This window comes from Tachypleus tridentatus, chromosome 6 (genome assembly GCF_004210375.1).
Source record: "Tachypleus tridentatus isolate NWPU-2018 chromosome 6, ASM421037v1, whole genome shotgun sequence".
Taxonomy (NCBI): Eukaryota; Metazoa; Arthropoda; class Merostomata; order Xiphosura; family Limulidae; genus Tachypleus; species Tachypleus tridentatus.
Window position 1 is genome coordinate 41183778 of NC_134830.1, and position 16055 is coordinate 41199832.

At 33.6% G+C, this 16055-nt stretch overlaps 2 protein-coding genes across 10 annotated transcripts in view; one reads left to right on the forward strand and one right to left on the reverse strand.

The window, feature by feature from the left end:
* Window positions 1–11006, reverse strand: part of LOC143252316 (serine/threonine-protein phosphatase 4 regulatory subunit 3-B-like) — a 64398-nt gene extending 53392 nt beyond the window's left edge. For 2 of the 5 annotated variants that reach the window (XM_076504258.1, XM_076504262.1), the window contains exon 1: window positions 10668–11006. The gene's annotated coding sequence lies outside the window, so the exon portion shown is untranslated. Of the gene's footprint in view, window positions 1–206; window positions 320–10667 lie in introns of all 5 variants that reach the window. The other 3 variants (XM_076504261.1, XM_076504259.1, XM_076504260.1) reach the window with 3 other exon arrangements.
* A 2615-nt stretch (window positions 11007–13621) lies between these two features.
* LOC143252320 (uncharacterized) overlaps window positions 13622–16055 on the forward strand; it is a 54650-nt gene continuing 52216 nt past the window's right edge. For 2 of the 5 annotated variants that reach the window (XM_076504278.1, XM_076504280.1), the window contains exon 1: window positions 13648–13821. The gene's annotated coding sequence lies outside the window, so the exon portion shown is untranslated. Of the gene's footprint in view, window positions 13822–13983; window positions 14122–16055 lie in introns of those variants that run through there. The other 3 variants (XM_076504276.1, XM_076504277.1, XM_076504279.1) reach the window with 3 other exon arrangements.

Genomic DNA, 16055 nt, shown 5'->3' on the forward strand with positions numbered 1-16055 from the left:
ATTTTCATAAAACAGTAGCAAACCTTCCATCTTTTAATAATTTTAATGAAAACTGAAGCAAATTTCTTTAGATATGATGTAAGCCATCTAATGAACTTCTCAGAATATTAAATTTCAGTCAAATTTTCAACACACTAAGTTTCTTGATATTATTCTACGAATATAAATTGAAAGGTAAATATTTAGTCTAAGCATGATATATGTACCTTTTACATATACATTGGTATTTCCTCTGAACTTTAGAAGTACCTATGACTTTCAAAGGTTGGCTGGTTGGTTGGTTCATTTGGTGTTTTATGGCACAAAGCAGCTAGCCTATCTGTGCCAAATATCCGGTAAAAAGTTAAAGTAAATTTAGTACAATTTATAAAAGGAAATTAAGGTAAAACAAAACAAAGTTTTTTTTTAAACATAAATAGCATAAAACCAATGTTTACATCTAGTCTACAAGGTTAAGAGAAAAACTACAGTAATACAAGTTGTAAAAGAACTTTCTGTAGCACAATTGTAATTATCAAAACTTGCCAGGAAGACTAACAGGTATGTACAAAAACCACCATCAGTCACATGAAGTTGGCCTTTCCAGTCCTGGTTCTGAGTTATTTGACGTTATGGCCATTTTCAAAAAGTAATAAAAGTTTTAAAAGACTTGTAGCAAAATTTTAATAATAACTCACCAGGATGACTAACGAGTAGTTCAAACAGCAGCGTTAGTCACCTGAAGTTGGTTTCCAGTCCTGGTTTCGAGTTATTTAATGTTACAGCCACTTTCTAATTTCAAATCAAACTAGATGGACTTTGATTCTTAAAAGGGAATCACATTAAAAAAGATCTAATGTACAAATTAAAAAAACTTATATGGCATTGAAAAGACTAATGGCCTTTAAAAAACTAAAAACATTTGCAAGGTGCACAGTGTCACCATCACCAATAACACTGTCTAACATTATGGATAAACCTTGGGATAAAAAATGTTTAAAATGGTATCATTGTTAAGTCATAACAACAGCAAGACAGTAAAATGTGGCTTATTGTGACCTGAGTGTTACACAGACAACACATTGGTGCATTAATTCCCAGATAAAAGAAAACAATGAGTTAAAAAAACTGTGATCAATGCGTAGTCTAGTTAGAACAACTTCCTCTTTCTGATACTTCAAAAAGCAAGATGACCAAAGTCCAATATAGGGTTTTATTTGGAAAAGCTTGGTTTCACTTTGCTCACTCCAAGTTGACTGCCAACTGTTGCGGAGCCGGGCCTTAAATACAGGACCATAGTCCATGTATGGAACAGGAACAACAGTGATAGTGCCAGAGCAGATAGATTACACTGTTGTGTCAGCGGGCTTGTTCTCACGAATACCAACTTGGCCCAGTATCCAGAAAAACTGGATAGAAGTAGATGTTAAACAGAAATGGGCCAGTCGGTTTTGAATATCAGAGAGAACAGGGTGTGAACTAACATGAATCGATTCCAGGGCCTGAAGAGAAATAAGTGAGAGGGCTAGTTTGCTTGATACAGCTTGCACCTTGGCAGGCAGGTCAGGTGGCATTGACTGCAGCCAGTCTCTCTCAAAATTATAGGAAAATGATCACTGCCTCATGGATTATTGTCAACCCTCCATAAAAATGGGAGAGTAGTGAAAAGAGAAAGGTTGTGATCAGAGAGCTCAACAGAGCAACCCCTCCTGTCAATATCAACACTTCCCCAGAGGGAATGATGTCCATTAAAGTTCCCCAGGATGAAAAAAGGAGAAGGCAACTGTTCTGTGAGAACATCAAGATCTGATTGATCATATGTCTCTGCAGGTGGCAAGTAGAGAAAACAAACAGTGATGGTATGACCCAAGGAAACACGGGTGGCTATGGCCTCCAAGGATGTGTCGAGTGGCAAAGACAGGGTAGGGACATGCTGATCAACCAACAGTGCCACCCCTCCATGCACTCGTCCATCACACAGCCTGTCATTTCTGTACAAAGAAAACTGCCAAAAGGTGACTGTATCAGCAGGTTTCAGAAATGTTTCATGTAAGGAAAAACATACAGGATAGTAGGAAGCAATCAGTGTTTTGATGTCATCCAGATTAGAACGTAAACCTCAACAGTTCTATTGTGTCAAGGTGGCCATTTTTATTTATGTGAAGGCAAATTGGGTGGAGAACCCTTCTGTTTACAACCACGTCTTTTTACTTTACTGTCTTTATTCGTAGGAGATCTATCAACCTCCACAGATCTTGTGCTGGGTCAACTGGGCAGATCTTTGCTGTTGAAAGGGGATTCCAGTGACTGAGGACATGAACAAATAATTGTTTTTAATCTTGGGGTGGGAGAAGAAGTATCTGAGAAAATACCTGTAGCCAGAACCAAAGGAAGTGTGTATCTTGGGATTTGTTGGAATGCATGTAAGGGACAGAGATGGGTGTTAAAGTTGATTCATCAACTTTTTTAACCATAGAGGTCAACAGACTTTTAATTTTTTTGAGAAGGATTCTTTCGAAGGTACAGAGAGACCTGTCTGCATTCTCACTGTAGTAGTGAAACAAAGTGCAGCAGCATATGTCTGAGATGAAGTGGTGGACAGCAACAAGTGAAATTAAATAATTACATCCAAAGCCAAACAAAATCATAAGCAAGGACTGCATTAAAAACAGCAAATTCCAACCTCTGATTAATTATAACCATACATTTTTAAGCCATGAACAAAACATATTAAAATTAATCAAAATACGCAGCATATTTTAAAAAGGGATCCTTGGGTACAAGCTACAACATGCGATTATAAAATGTATCCTAGGTTTTGAAGGTGACTGTGAATGTAGGACCCACATTGCAGTGAAGATACACTGCCTATCAGTCTTAACCTCCAATTTGCAAGTCTCGCATAAGAAGATTAGAAATTTAGAAATTAGGAAAGTGAGATGTGGGTGCGAGCACCCACAACATCTCACATCTATATCACCCTTCACTGCCTGCAGACAGTTGTGGGAAGGTGACTGCTCTCCTAAGTTAAAATAAGAAAAAGAGAAAAATAAATACAAAAAGATGAAAAATAAATTAAATAAAATAAAAAATAAAGAAAATAAGGTACTACCATTTGGGGGTAAGTAAGATAAAACTTACCTCTTGAAGTTAGCATTCCTGCCCCCAGTATCCTAGAGGCACTAATTAACACGACATCAGTGAAGTGACAGTTTACTGTGACTATCATGCTTTTATATGCAGCTCAAGGTGTACATACACATAAAGTAGTGCCAAGTTCTTAAATTACCTCATTTTTAACTGAAAACTAATTTTTATGTGCATTATTTCTGGCTTAAAATGTATGGTTATAATATATATACACAAACACATATATAAAACAAAAAAAACGTGTTTGATATTCTCTATGTGCAAAATTTTAAAAGGTTCAGCAGCAACTGAGTTTAAAGGTCATAGCTAGAACAGATAATTTGCTTTACTTCATTTATTTATTCATGATTTAAGAAAAATAAGTTTCATAACTTATTTCTAAATAGTAATAATCTATATACATATATAATGTATAATAACTGAAATATGACTACATATTACAAAATACTAGTTCACTAAAACACAGTCACAACAGGGTAACTGTAAAGATTGAAGGGCAGTTTTGATATATCTCAAGACAGCTGGTACGGATATTAAAACTTTTATTAAAATAGAGAGCAATGTTTCAACCTTCTCAATCATTTTCAGATTAACAAAGAGATCATCACGAAAAGGTCAGTTTTATACTATTGGACATGGTAATGCAAGTTATTTAGTGTTAGCTAGGCACAACTGGAAGGTCAATATATAACATTACTAGACTTAAGCTATTTAAACTAAACATTTGTACTTTTGTGTTATAACCCTTCTGCAGTGGGCTCAGTACAATATACACAAGTTTGTATACACATTTGCACATTAAGTATTTACACTATAACTTTTGTGTATCTTCATAGGATTTGGTATACTATTTTTTTATATAAAAATCAGATTTTTTAATGAAAAACTTTACACAAATAATTTGTTTGTGAAAATAAAGAGTTTCATTACTAGTCCGACTGCAAAGTGATTTCTTGTTATGATTGAAAAACTATTATTCATCCCAAAAATCTCAAATATTATTTGTGTAATCTCTAAAACCTCCTAAATACATTTCAAACTTTTGTTTTAAGTCTTTGTATTTTATGTTATTTTCTATACCTTAATTATGCGAGTTCTGGCCATTAACTGACTTTATAAACATGAAAAAAAAATTATCTAATTTTTTTTACTTCACACAAAATAAAATCACATACACAGTATATACGAAGCAAACTTATTTTCATGAATATATTCAATGGAAAGTTACAACAGTGACTACAATACCAATGTCCTAGATTTTTTGTGTACTACTTTGAAGCAATTAAAACCTCTTCTTCAATGTCAAAATCAGATTGTAAATGCAAACTTAAGCCAACTTTATTTATGACAATTAGCATAAAATACAAGTAAGATGACAAATACAACATACATTTTAAATGATAAAATTATAATATTCACAATAAAAACCAAAACATAAATTCATGAAAATGTTTCTATGAATTTATTCAAACAAATCTGCATAACTGCTAGTCCTTTGGTATGTTTCATGTACCATACTTTTAAAAAAACAATTAATGCTTTATCAAATGTTAAAAATATATTATGAAAATGAAGCAGAATACATTAGTGATGTACAAACACAGATATCAGTTAATTATATTGGTTCCATCAGCTGCAAAAAAATTTTAGTTACTCACAAACCTAAAACACTCATTTTGGAAAAACTCAACATCTAACATTAACAGATGTGATTACCAAGGAAATGTGAAAAGTCCGATTCATGCAAGTGATCAAAACTCTGTGTCCAAATATTTACATTTCCTTAACTGTAATTTACAAATCCTTAACTGATTTATTAACTTATACTGCCAACACAGTATTATCAGAATTATTTTTTCACATGAGATACTGGCAAAAAAAAAAAACACCACCACCTGAAACCAAATATTTGCTTTCTTCAATCCCTTTGTATGATACTCTGGTCACCATCCAAAACTATAAATTTATTGGCTTTCAAACAAAATGCAATCTTTTATTACCATGATGCTTTGTTTGGTACTTAACAATGCTCAGTTAATTGTGATGAACAATCACCTTTGCTGACATACAATTCATTATGACTGTAGCATGTGTTTTTGTTTACAAACAATTTCTTTAATGACTGAAATACTAGTTTTGAATAAATGCATCAAAACAAATTAAATTTGCTTTTTAATGTTATCTGTGGCATTCAGGTTTTACTTATAACAATAGCAAAAGCACTTCTTCAACTTACAGATTATTATTACACAACACCACTGTTATATGTAATCAAGTTGCAAATATAAATCAGGAAGTGAAAATGGCATCTCCTTGCTCTTCTCAAATTATATGAATCATCTGTCACACCTTTAAGAAATTAAAGTAACTTTATTTCTATGTATTTGAAGGAGATAATTCAAAAAACAGGAGTATTAAGAAAAGCCCAAGCAATACTAAAAGAAATAATGTTTTTCATGTAACAAATGTGTTTTTGTACATTACAATGTCTTAGAAGAAAATTTTATAATTTATAATAACCATTTCAAACATATGGTAAAGAAATACTAGATCTATACTAATTTTTAAAAGCTGGCAATATGTTACTTGCACTACAGAAAAAGCACTGATTATACTACGATCTCTTACCTAGTACACACATTTCTCTTTAGTAACTTACAAACTGTTGTTACTTAGCCATAGAATATGTGGAATATGCTTTTCAGGTTTACAAGTTTATTAATTACAAGTCACACTCAATCGAAACATAATTAGACCCTATCAAGGAATACAAATCAATGGGATACATATTAATCAATACTGAAACTAATTTTTCACTGAATTAAAACTTTCAAATCCTTTTGTATTACAATTTCTTTTCTTCCAAAAACACTGACATCATCATAGCTATTATATATCATAAGATAAATTTACTGGTCATGTTAATACAACCAGTTGCATCATAGACACAAAATAAACCAACTGGAAAAAATAAATTGTCCTGTCTTCACTACACAGATACAAATGGTAAAAAGATACAATAATAAAGTAAAACACATCTTGAACCTTTCCAGCAGAAAAAGGTCCCACTGCAAACTATGATGGAGACTTAATGGCTCTTTCAATGATAGTGCCCCTCCCTGAAAGTTTAAACTATAGATATGAGACCAAAACCTTCATTACAACAGACAGGAACAAGTTCCAACATTGGATGTGAATAACACCTTTATCTGAGACACATGGCCTTGTGTTTTTGAAGGGTAGATGTAACTTTAGCACAGATTCAAATTAATATATAGAATGTGATGAATTACAAAGAGCTAAGTGAAACATTTAAGCCTTCCTGATTTCATAATTATAATTTAAGCATGGAATGTTACTTCTGGTCAAATATTTTTACATTATTTGTTGAGAAGGTATGGACGCATAATCTACAATAATAAAAAAGGCATATCTATGGGTCTGTGTGTTTGATTACCATAACTACAAGAGCAAAGAATATAAATGCCTAAAATTTTCCTACATACTAAGAGGGCCCCTGATGGTATGCATTGGTGTTATTACTTACACATGTACATATCCCTGCAACTTTTTTAAAGGCAAATTAACAAATAACCACATATGAAAGAATATGCGACTGCCATTGCACCAACAGCAAATAACCTAGAAACCTAAAATTTTGCACCTGCATTATGTAGACCCTGATGGTGTGCACCTGGATATTATTACTTTTTGTGTGTGTACTAGCATACATATGCACATCTCATGCAAAAAAACACACAAAAAAGAAATGTGACCACCACAGCTCCAAGATGAAAAACCAAGAAACCTAAAATTTTGCATCCATTTTAAGTGGACCTTGAGGACCTGTACCTGAGTAATATTACTTACTTATATGTGTGTGCATCATTTAAGGAAATAAACTAGAAAAACATAGAAATGGATTAGAAATTATAGATGTAAATAAGTCAGACTGCTCTATTTAATGAGGTGATCTTGTGAAAAAACAGAAAAGTAGTAGTTCTTTATATATCAACTTCTAATATATAGAAAAGTCAGTGTTTTTCCTGATAATGCATGACAGCAATAGCTTTTATATCATGTTGCTTAGCAATAAAAGTATAGTTTTGTCATTAAAAGGTTATACACTGAAAGTATAAAATAAACTACAAAACTGAAAAGTATTTGTTGCTTAATAATTTTAGAGTTTCTGTTAAAGAGTTAAAGACGTTTATTATTATTTGTTCTTACTGAGTTCAAAATCAGTGAACAAGTCAAAAAGGGAGGTTACCTTTACAAACAGGACACATCCTGTAAAGAAGCAACAAAAATATACAGGTTATACTTTTATGTTAAAATGGGTTCAGAATACACACTGATACAGTCATTTGAATAAATTAACACTCCTACGAAAAGATGTTTCTAGTCCTGATTTCTCCAAGCCCATTCCCCTGGCTGTGGTTTCGCTAGATAGTAGATAGGGACAGTGGGAATCTCGTTAATCCATTCATTAATGGATTTAAATGGCAATTTCATTTAAATACAAAATTATTAGCCTAATATTAATAACCTTTCAAGTTGCTCTGGGGCCTATTAGGCCCCACTTTTCGTAGGAGTGTTAACTCAGTAATCCAAGCAAAACCTGGGACTTTTGCTGGTACTGAATAAAACTAAATAGTAACTGGATAAGGGAATTTAACATCAATTTTATTTCAACAGTTCATTTACTGATAATCTTAAAGATATAAAGCTTCAAATCATTAAAAATAATAAATTGTTACTGATTTTACAGTTCAAATATTATTGGAAGATGTTTCATTTGTTTGGTTTATAAAGTGCTTACAATACCATACTTGCAATTTCTGAAAATGCACTTACATTAAATTTTATAGAATATTTCTGCTTTTATGAAGCATATTTGTGTATACATTTATTCCATTTATTTCCTGATGTTACATGTCACAACTGTGAACTAGTGTCTAAAATGAGTAGTGTACAGTTTATTTTCTGATTTAGTTTGCAATAATTTGTGATAAAGAATAAGTAATAACTATGGTTATTTAACTTAAGAATGCAATCAGTTTAGGTTTTCTTTGCTTAACACAACATATATTGCTTTAATGTGAACAATACAATTTTGTGAAACTTACTTTAAGCATGTATTTATAACATGTCTCAGTTACTTTGTTTTTTAAATCAGGATAAAATTAGATCTACTTGTTGGTACATTTTTTGTGTGTCTAACCTTAACTCTGTTTTTGAGTTTTATAAAAAAAAAATTCTCAAAACTGCTAGGGCTTATTTTGTGGAGAACTTTTATGGAAGCCAAACTGTCAAATGTCTTGTGATGATGGTAGTGCAAAAGCTAAGTGATTATGCAGCAAACCTTAAAAACTATAATAAAATGTCTTACAAATGTAAGTTGAGAGAACTCAGCATGGATGATTTTGTCATTTTAAATCCATATATTATTCCATAGGTGGTCTGGAAAACTGTTCTTACTGGTGACTTGTTTCATTATGACGAGAGATTAATTCATGATCAGCTCCTAAATTCATTTTCTCTCACTTATATGTATCTTATTGAATCCATCAGTAGCTTAACCTATGAGGTTATGAAGTGCTATAAAAACTTGGATGTCTATAAATTCTTATTAGCAAAATGGGTGTGGGCATGAAAGTAAGAAAAACTATGACTTAGATCTTTGTAACTATTGAGTTTTATTTTCTGTAGCTTCTCCATTTTTTTCTCTCCCATAGTTGCTACTATGAAAAAAACCTTTTATCACTACTGTCAACTACAAGTAGTATTTATCATGTTAGGAAAACACATTTATTCAAGAAACCAATTTCACAATAGGATACCCCATAATCTGAACACTTTCAAAAATGTTTTGGTCATAGACTGCTAGTAACATTTACTCATTGTGATGTTACCTGTATGCCTCTTACCACTCTTGGGCAATCACACAATGATATCCAACAAACCACTAGCCTAATCTAATGACAGTACCTCCAAAACTGTAACTACATCCATCACTCACTTATGTCCATAGATATGATATGAAGTCCTTATCAAATACCAATACTTGACAAGCAGTATGATTATTATACAATATTTAACTACAAAGTTTAAAAATGATACAAATATTACTTCACATATTTTTTCTTGATAGCTTTCAGAAAATATTCACCACAGATACAGAAACACTATGAAAGTTACCAATTTCATCTCATAACTCTCCTTTTTTCGGGGGAACATCTGGGAACATGGATACAAAATACACCCAGTTCTGAAACTTGCATCCTCAAAACAACTGGTGTGGATATTAGCACTTTAATTGAAATGAAGTACAGAACTCACAATGATGAGTTCTGAAACCCATTTATTAATGCAGCAGCCAAAAGTGCAACAGTGAAAAGTCATTTGTAAATTTTTTTTCACTATAAGAATATGTTTGCTACCAACCAATATGGCAGACATATGAAGAAATCTGATTACATGATGTCATGACATTATTATGGAAAAGTCCATTTTAATAAACCACGGAAAGTTTATAGCAGTAGTACTAACAGCATATTGCATAATTATATTTACTAACAGTGCAGTCCCTATGTCACAAGTACTGTTACTTATTAGTAAATAGTATTATTGTTAGTTTTTGGACTATTATTCTATTCAGAATGACAATTGATTCACTGATACTTAATTATCCCACTATTTTGTTAATAACAACAGAATTTAAATTATTTTAATTCTAAACACAATTTTAAAAGCAACTCACCATGAATGAATGTGAAAAGCCATATCAAATGTGATTAGGCTTACACTTAAATCAAGAGTCTAAAAGACAATCACCATATTTTAAATTATTTCAAGATATGACAAAGTTGTACTTCATTTGACTTTAGCTTAAGTGGCTTCTCTGGTTGTGGTATGTATAGAACAGAATAGTCTAAACATTGTACGACTAGTACTCACTAACAGTAACACTGCTTGTTGCAAAACTAACAATATTGTACTTCTGTAGTTTAAAGTTAAATCACAAACTGTTCGTGTTAATTTGTCATTGTCAATCATAGTTTTAAATGTATTCTCAAGACGGGTGATCTATATTTAATTTTAATTAAAGTGCTAATACCCATACCAGCCGTCTTTAGAATACATTTTTACCTCCAAGTGGGTTTCTCGTCATTACGAATCGTAGTTCTAGTAACACTAAGCAATTCAGTTATTTAGCAAAAATGGTATTTTTATAAAAAGTGACAAATACATGGGTGCAAACGACAAACGTTTACTCAGTCAGTTATCATATTCTCAAGTCCTACTGACTGAACTACAAACATTAAAACAGTCCCAACTTCCGAGTTATTTAGTATTTATTATTTAGGGCTGACTGATTGAGTAATTGGTATTACTTTTAAAAATTATACACTCATTTGTTAAAACTCATCAACCAAAATTAAAATTCATTTTAACCGCAATAAATCGGTAATAAACTATACATGTTTATTCATAAAAAACACACACTAAAGACTTCACAATTTTCATAAACTTACGGTATAAAACCTTCCTCTTTTCCCTGCTACGACGCCATCTTGATAGTTTCATAAGTTAACGGGGTTTACACGAGTGACATAACGACCATAGCGCCAATTTTGAGATCAAAGGAAAGCAACCGCATGATGAAAGTAGTGTCTACAATTACATTTGAGAGAAGTGTTAACAAAAGTTAAGGATGGAGAAAGAACTCGAAGACCTTCCAGGGTATAATCACTACCCAAACATCAACAAAGAGACGATCGAGCGAAGGAAGTGCCTTAGACACAATCTATGGACGTTGCCCTGAAAAGGGCCGGAGTAAATGCGGGTTACTCTGGCCCTCGTGTAGTGTCTACAGTAAGATTTAAGAGAAGTGTTTACAAAAGTTAAGGAAGCAGGAAGAGGTCGAATGAACCGAAAATACGACAAGGAGGATGAAAGCAACGGTGGTTTGGTACTTATGAGAGTTATTTGGCAGTAGACCATGGAAATGACCCTCAAAAGTATAAATGTAACGAAACAAAAGAAAGAAACCACTACAAGCCTCTATTGAAACAATAATCAAGGATGGTGAAGGGATCAAACTGCAACTGACCCTTCCAGATCTACAAGACCCAAAGCTCGATGCCAACAAGAGGCAAGGAAAACAGAATTAAAAAGAATGTTCATAAACCACAAACAGTGTTATTTTCCAAAAGACAAAAGTGCTAAAAAAACCACCCAAACTGCATGTGAATGGAACTTTTCTCCAGGCTGCTGCAACAGCTAAGGCATTATATATGATTAAATTAAATTGAGTTTGTTCATTTGGAATTAAGCACAAAGCGCAGATAGCCCTCGTGTAGCTTTGTGTGAACTTCAGAAACAAACATTAAGCACAAAGTTACATAAAGAGCTATCTGTGCTCTGTCCGCCCCGGGTGTCGAAACCCCGTTTCTAACGGTATATTCCGCAGACATAGCGCTGTACCACTAATGGGCATTAAATTGAGAATCCCATATTAATAGGATCCGAAACTATAATGTAGAGATGCGCAACTTCAAGAGCCTGACAGGTAGAAATTCAGGAACCTCGCTACAAAACGTTATTAAAATATACAAACAATATGTACGAGCAATAATCAAATATGCTAGTCCAACGCGGATGAACATTTCACCTGTTTGTTTGTTTTGAATTAAGCACAAAGTTATACAATGGGCTAGCTGTGCTCTACCCATCACGGGGGGACTCCGGCATGGCCAAGCGTGTTAAGGCGTGCGACTTGTAATCTGAGGGTCGCGAGTTCGCATCCCCGTCGCGCCAAACATGCTCGCCCTCCCAGCCGAGGGGGCGTTATAATGTGACGGTCAATCCCACTATTCGTTGGTACAAGAGTAGCCCAAGAGTTGGCGGTGGGTGGTGATGACTAGCTGCCTTCCCTCTAGTCTTACACTGCTAAATTAGGGACGGCTCGGTGCAGTGGGCTAACAACCTACTCACTTAAATACTTGTTGAAGAATCCGCAAGCGATTGCGGCCCTATGTTCCTAGATGGAATCTAATGGTGATAACTAACTAACTAACTAAATTTAGTAAACTTGTTATGTAACTTATGACTATCTAATAATGGACAAACGCGTAGCTAGATAAAATGTTAGTTTCGTTCTAAACGATTATCTGTATAAAAATAACATTAATAGTGTATATTTTATCGACATATATGGAATGTTTTATGAGAATAAGACTTTATGTTAATAACGAACGAGATAAAGTGAAACTTTGCCGGAAAAATATAGAGATGGCCTGAAAAAAGTTACTCGCAAGTACGATAATCTACGAACAATTGTAGCGCGCATATAGTAGCTGCATGATGTTAACGCATATTGCCCTAGGTACCTGGATTGATCAACGTGTGGGCTTCATTGACTACGTCTAAGTAATGAAATAAGAACTACGGAGGGAGGTACAAGTTGAGGGAGCAGCTGATCCTCCCAGGTCTCAAGACTGAATAATAATAAGAAAAACAGAGACAGGAAGAGGAAGAGATTTACACAGCACCTAACCCTTTCAGATCCTGATCAAGAAGACATATTAATCTAGTTAAATGTTACAGTTTTCTAGACAGCGCGGTCAAAACACAGTTTTATTAGTTCAACTGTTAACCTACATTTAATCCAAATGTTCTATTTAAACTTCAATTGAAATATTTACCTTCTTATTTACTTTTTGCTTCTTTTCCAATATGATAATCTTCTTAGAATGTTGTGACAAATGATTTACTTTGAAAATGCTATTCATGAGGTCCGACAAGGTGGTTAACGCGCTTGACTCAGAATCGCGGGTTTGAATCCCCGTCACACAAAACATACTCGCCCTTTCATCTGTGGGGGCGTTATAATATTACGGTCAATCCCACTATTCGTTGATGAAAAGTAGCCCAAGAGTTGGCTGTGGGTGGTGATAACTAGCTGCATTCCTTATAGTCTTACACTGCTAAATTAGGAACGGCTGACACAGATAACCCTCGTATAGTTTTGCACGAAATCAAAACATAAACAAACAAAACTATTCGTGAAATGTTGTTTACAAAAGCTCCCTTGTATATAGGCCTGGCATGGCCAGGTGATTAAGGCACTTGACTTCTAATTTGAAGATCGCGGGTTCGAATCCCTGTGATACCAACCATGCTCATCTATTCAGCCGTGGGGGTGTTATAATATACGGTCAGTCACATATTCCTTGGTAAAAAGAGTAGCCTAAGAGTTAGTGATGAGTGGTGAGGACTTGTTGCCTTCCCTCTAGTCAGTTTTATACTGCTAAATTGGGGACGGCTATAGCCTTGGTGTAGCTTTGCGCGAAATTCAAAACAAACAAACCCTCGTGTGTCTTGTTATTTGTTAGTTTTTGTTGACTCATTCTGTCGTCTCTTTATTTTATTCAGTTTTTTTTTTCCCTACGCTATTCCTGACAATAATGCCATCACGTTTTGATTTTTCTGGTACTGCGATGTGTAATCTAAGATTTTAGCCTAATTTTTCGATTTTTTATTTTTATTTTATTATGAAATACATTCTGAGTTGTCGTTGCACATGATTCAGTGACAGGGCTGGGTGGGTTTGTGTTTATTCACTTTATTATCCCGCAGTTTTCGAATTTTAAACTGTGAGAAGCGTTTTAAATCACAGTGACCTGAGTAAGTGACTCGTTTCAAATATTAATTTAGGACGACATATATGTTCATATATATGAAAATACGTCAGTTATTTAATGTATTATCACTTAAAACCTTAGTTTGGATGTTAGAAGTTCTGTTTCATATGAGAAATAAAATATTCGGCCAATTTAGTAAACTTAGACAAGCCTGTGCGAGTTTCATTTTGTACTATAGTATTAGTATTATTAAATTTTTGAAGTTGTAACTTGTTTGTTATTAACTAAGTGTAACTGTCGCGTTAGAACTAACCTACAAATATAACAATGTAACTCTTACGAGGTATTTTTTTTTACAACTTAGTAAATTCGTTATTATTATTAGTGTTACTGACGGGTTGTTAGTGGATTCTATTGAAATTAGTATTTCTTTTCTTTTCTACCATAAGAAATTGTAACAACTGTTGAGGTTTTTGGAAAACATTGATTATGAAGAAATAAGGTCTGAAGGAGTGAATCATTATTGACGTCAGTGAATGAGAATATTACTGTATTCGAATCACATTTTTTTTGTTAGTCATAAGATGTGTAATTAACTATACATTTTATTAACTACATGTGTTCAAATTATTTAGGTAGTTTGATCAGAAGTTACCATCAGACTTGTTTGGAACACACTTTGGATTAGTTTATAGGAACAGATTTACAAGTTTACTTTTTATAAATATCACTGTGGTAGTGTTAACACTGAAGTATTATTAATACTAGATTAGTAGAATATATAACTAGAAGTAACTGAATTGAGAAAATGAGTAATAGGTTGAGGTTTGGGATATAAGAATAACAAAATTTTTATTTCAGGTTATATTCAAAGTATATTTATATATTTTGTTTGTGTATTTATTTTGATTAATGAAATTTCAGTGTTTTTAATATTGTTGGATGCAGTAGATTATATAACTTACATAAGATTTTTTTTGTTGGTTTGTGGATATATTGGCTTCTGTGTTGCACAAGAAATTTTTGCTATGAAAGTCAAAAAATAATCCTCATGTCACTTACCAGCTGGTTGGTTGAAAGATAAAGTAAATTTTATATAACCAAATCTTACATTTGGTCTACCCTGCAAAATAGACTAGAAACTTTCAACAAATTTCAATATTTCACAAATTTTATTAATTTATTGGGAAGTCAAACAATACAATCTATGTCTTCTAAATATTTTTCTTAGATATGATGTATAATAATCTATATTTTTATGTAGGGTTTAAAAAATATATATACATAAATGAAAAAAGACATTTACATGAATTAATTGCACTTCTAAACTAATTAGATTATCAATTCACATCCAATAATGTTTGTTTTTGAAAACTTTTTACAATAGCTCTAGTGATATACATTTAGTGTTTATTATATGTAGACTAATTATTAAATGTTTGACATATGCTTTTGTTTCTGGATCAACTTTGTTCACACATTTCAATACCTAATATTCTTTGACCCCAGGATTTGTTCATTGCTAATGGCTGTTTCCCTTTTCCGTTTCTTCTTGGTGTGGATTCCTGTACGTGGTGAGGGGACCTCCCAGGGAAGGTTCTGTTCAATCTGGTTACCTTCTCTGGGATCTAAACATCTACCCACGTGTTTGCTGTGCGTGGCGACCCGTGAAGGGGAGGAGAGGATCCTGGTGGTTGAGGGGTCCAACCTTAACACACCACTTTGGCCTTGAATTCCTGTAGACGGGCAGCCTTTGGGTGGCCCCCTTGGGTCAATCGGCTGGTCCACTTGGGCTAGAGTCAACCAAGTACCAGTGTTGGAAGTTCCCAACGGGTGATGTGGACATTGTGCCTGATGCTGGTGTTTGGGTATAGTGCTCACGAAACCCTGGCGTTGCTGCATTGTCCTTGCGTGACTTTGTAGTGCGTCCCCTTGTAGGGCTCCATGGTGGGTGGATAAATAAATTCACAATAAATAAAATTGTGAAAAAACAGTCAATGAGTAAGCGACCACGTCTTGAATACTCAGAACAGCAATCTTCAACATCAGTAACACACGTACCTCATTTTCTTATATTACATTCTCTTTCGGAAAAACCTTTAGGGCAAATGTCCCCTTTTTTTATTCAAAAGGGACTAGAGGGACTTGCTGGCTCTCCAAAGTCAGTAAAGAAACTTCGATCTGGTGACATATTGGTTAAAACATCCACATCCCAACAGAGTGAACTCCTCTTGAATTCAAAGGCAATTGGGGATATACCTATAGAGGTTACACCTT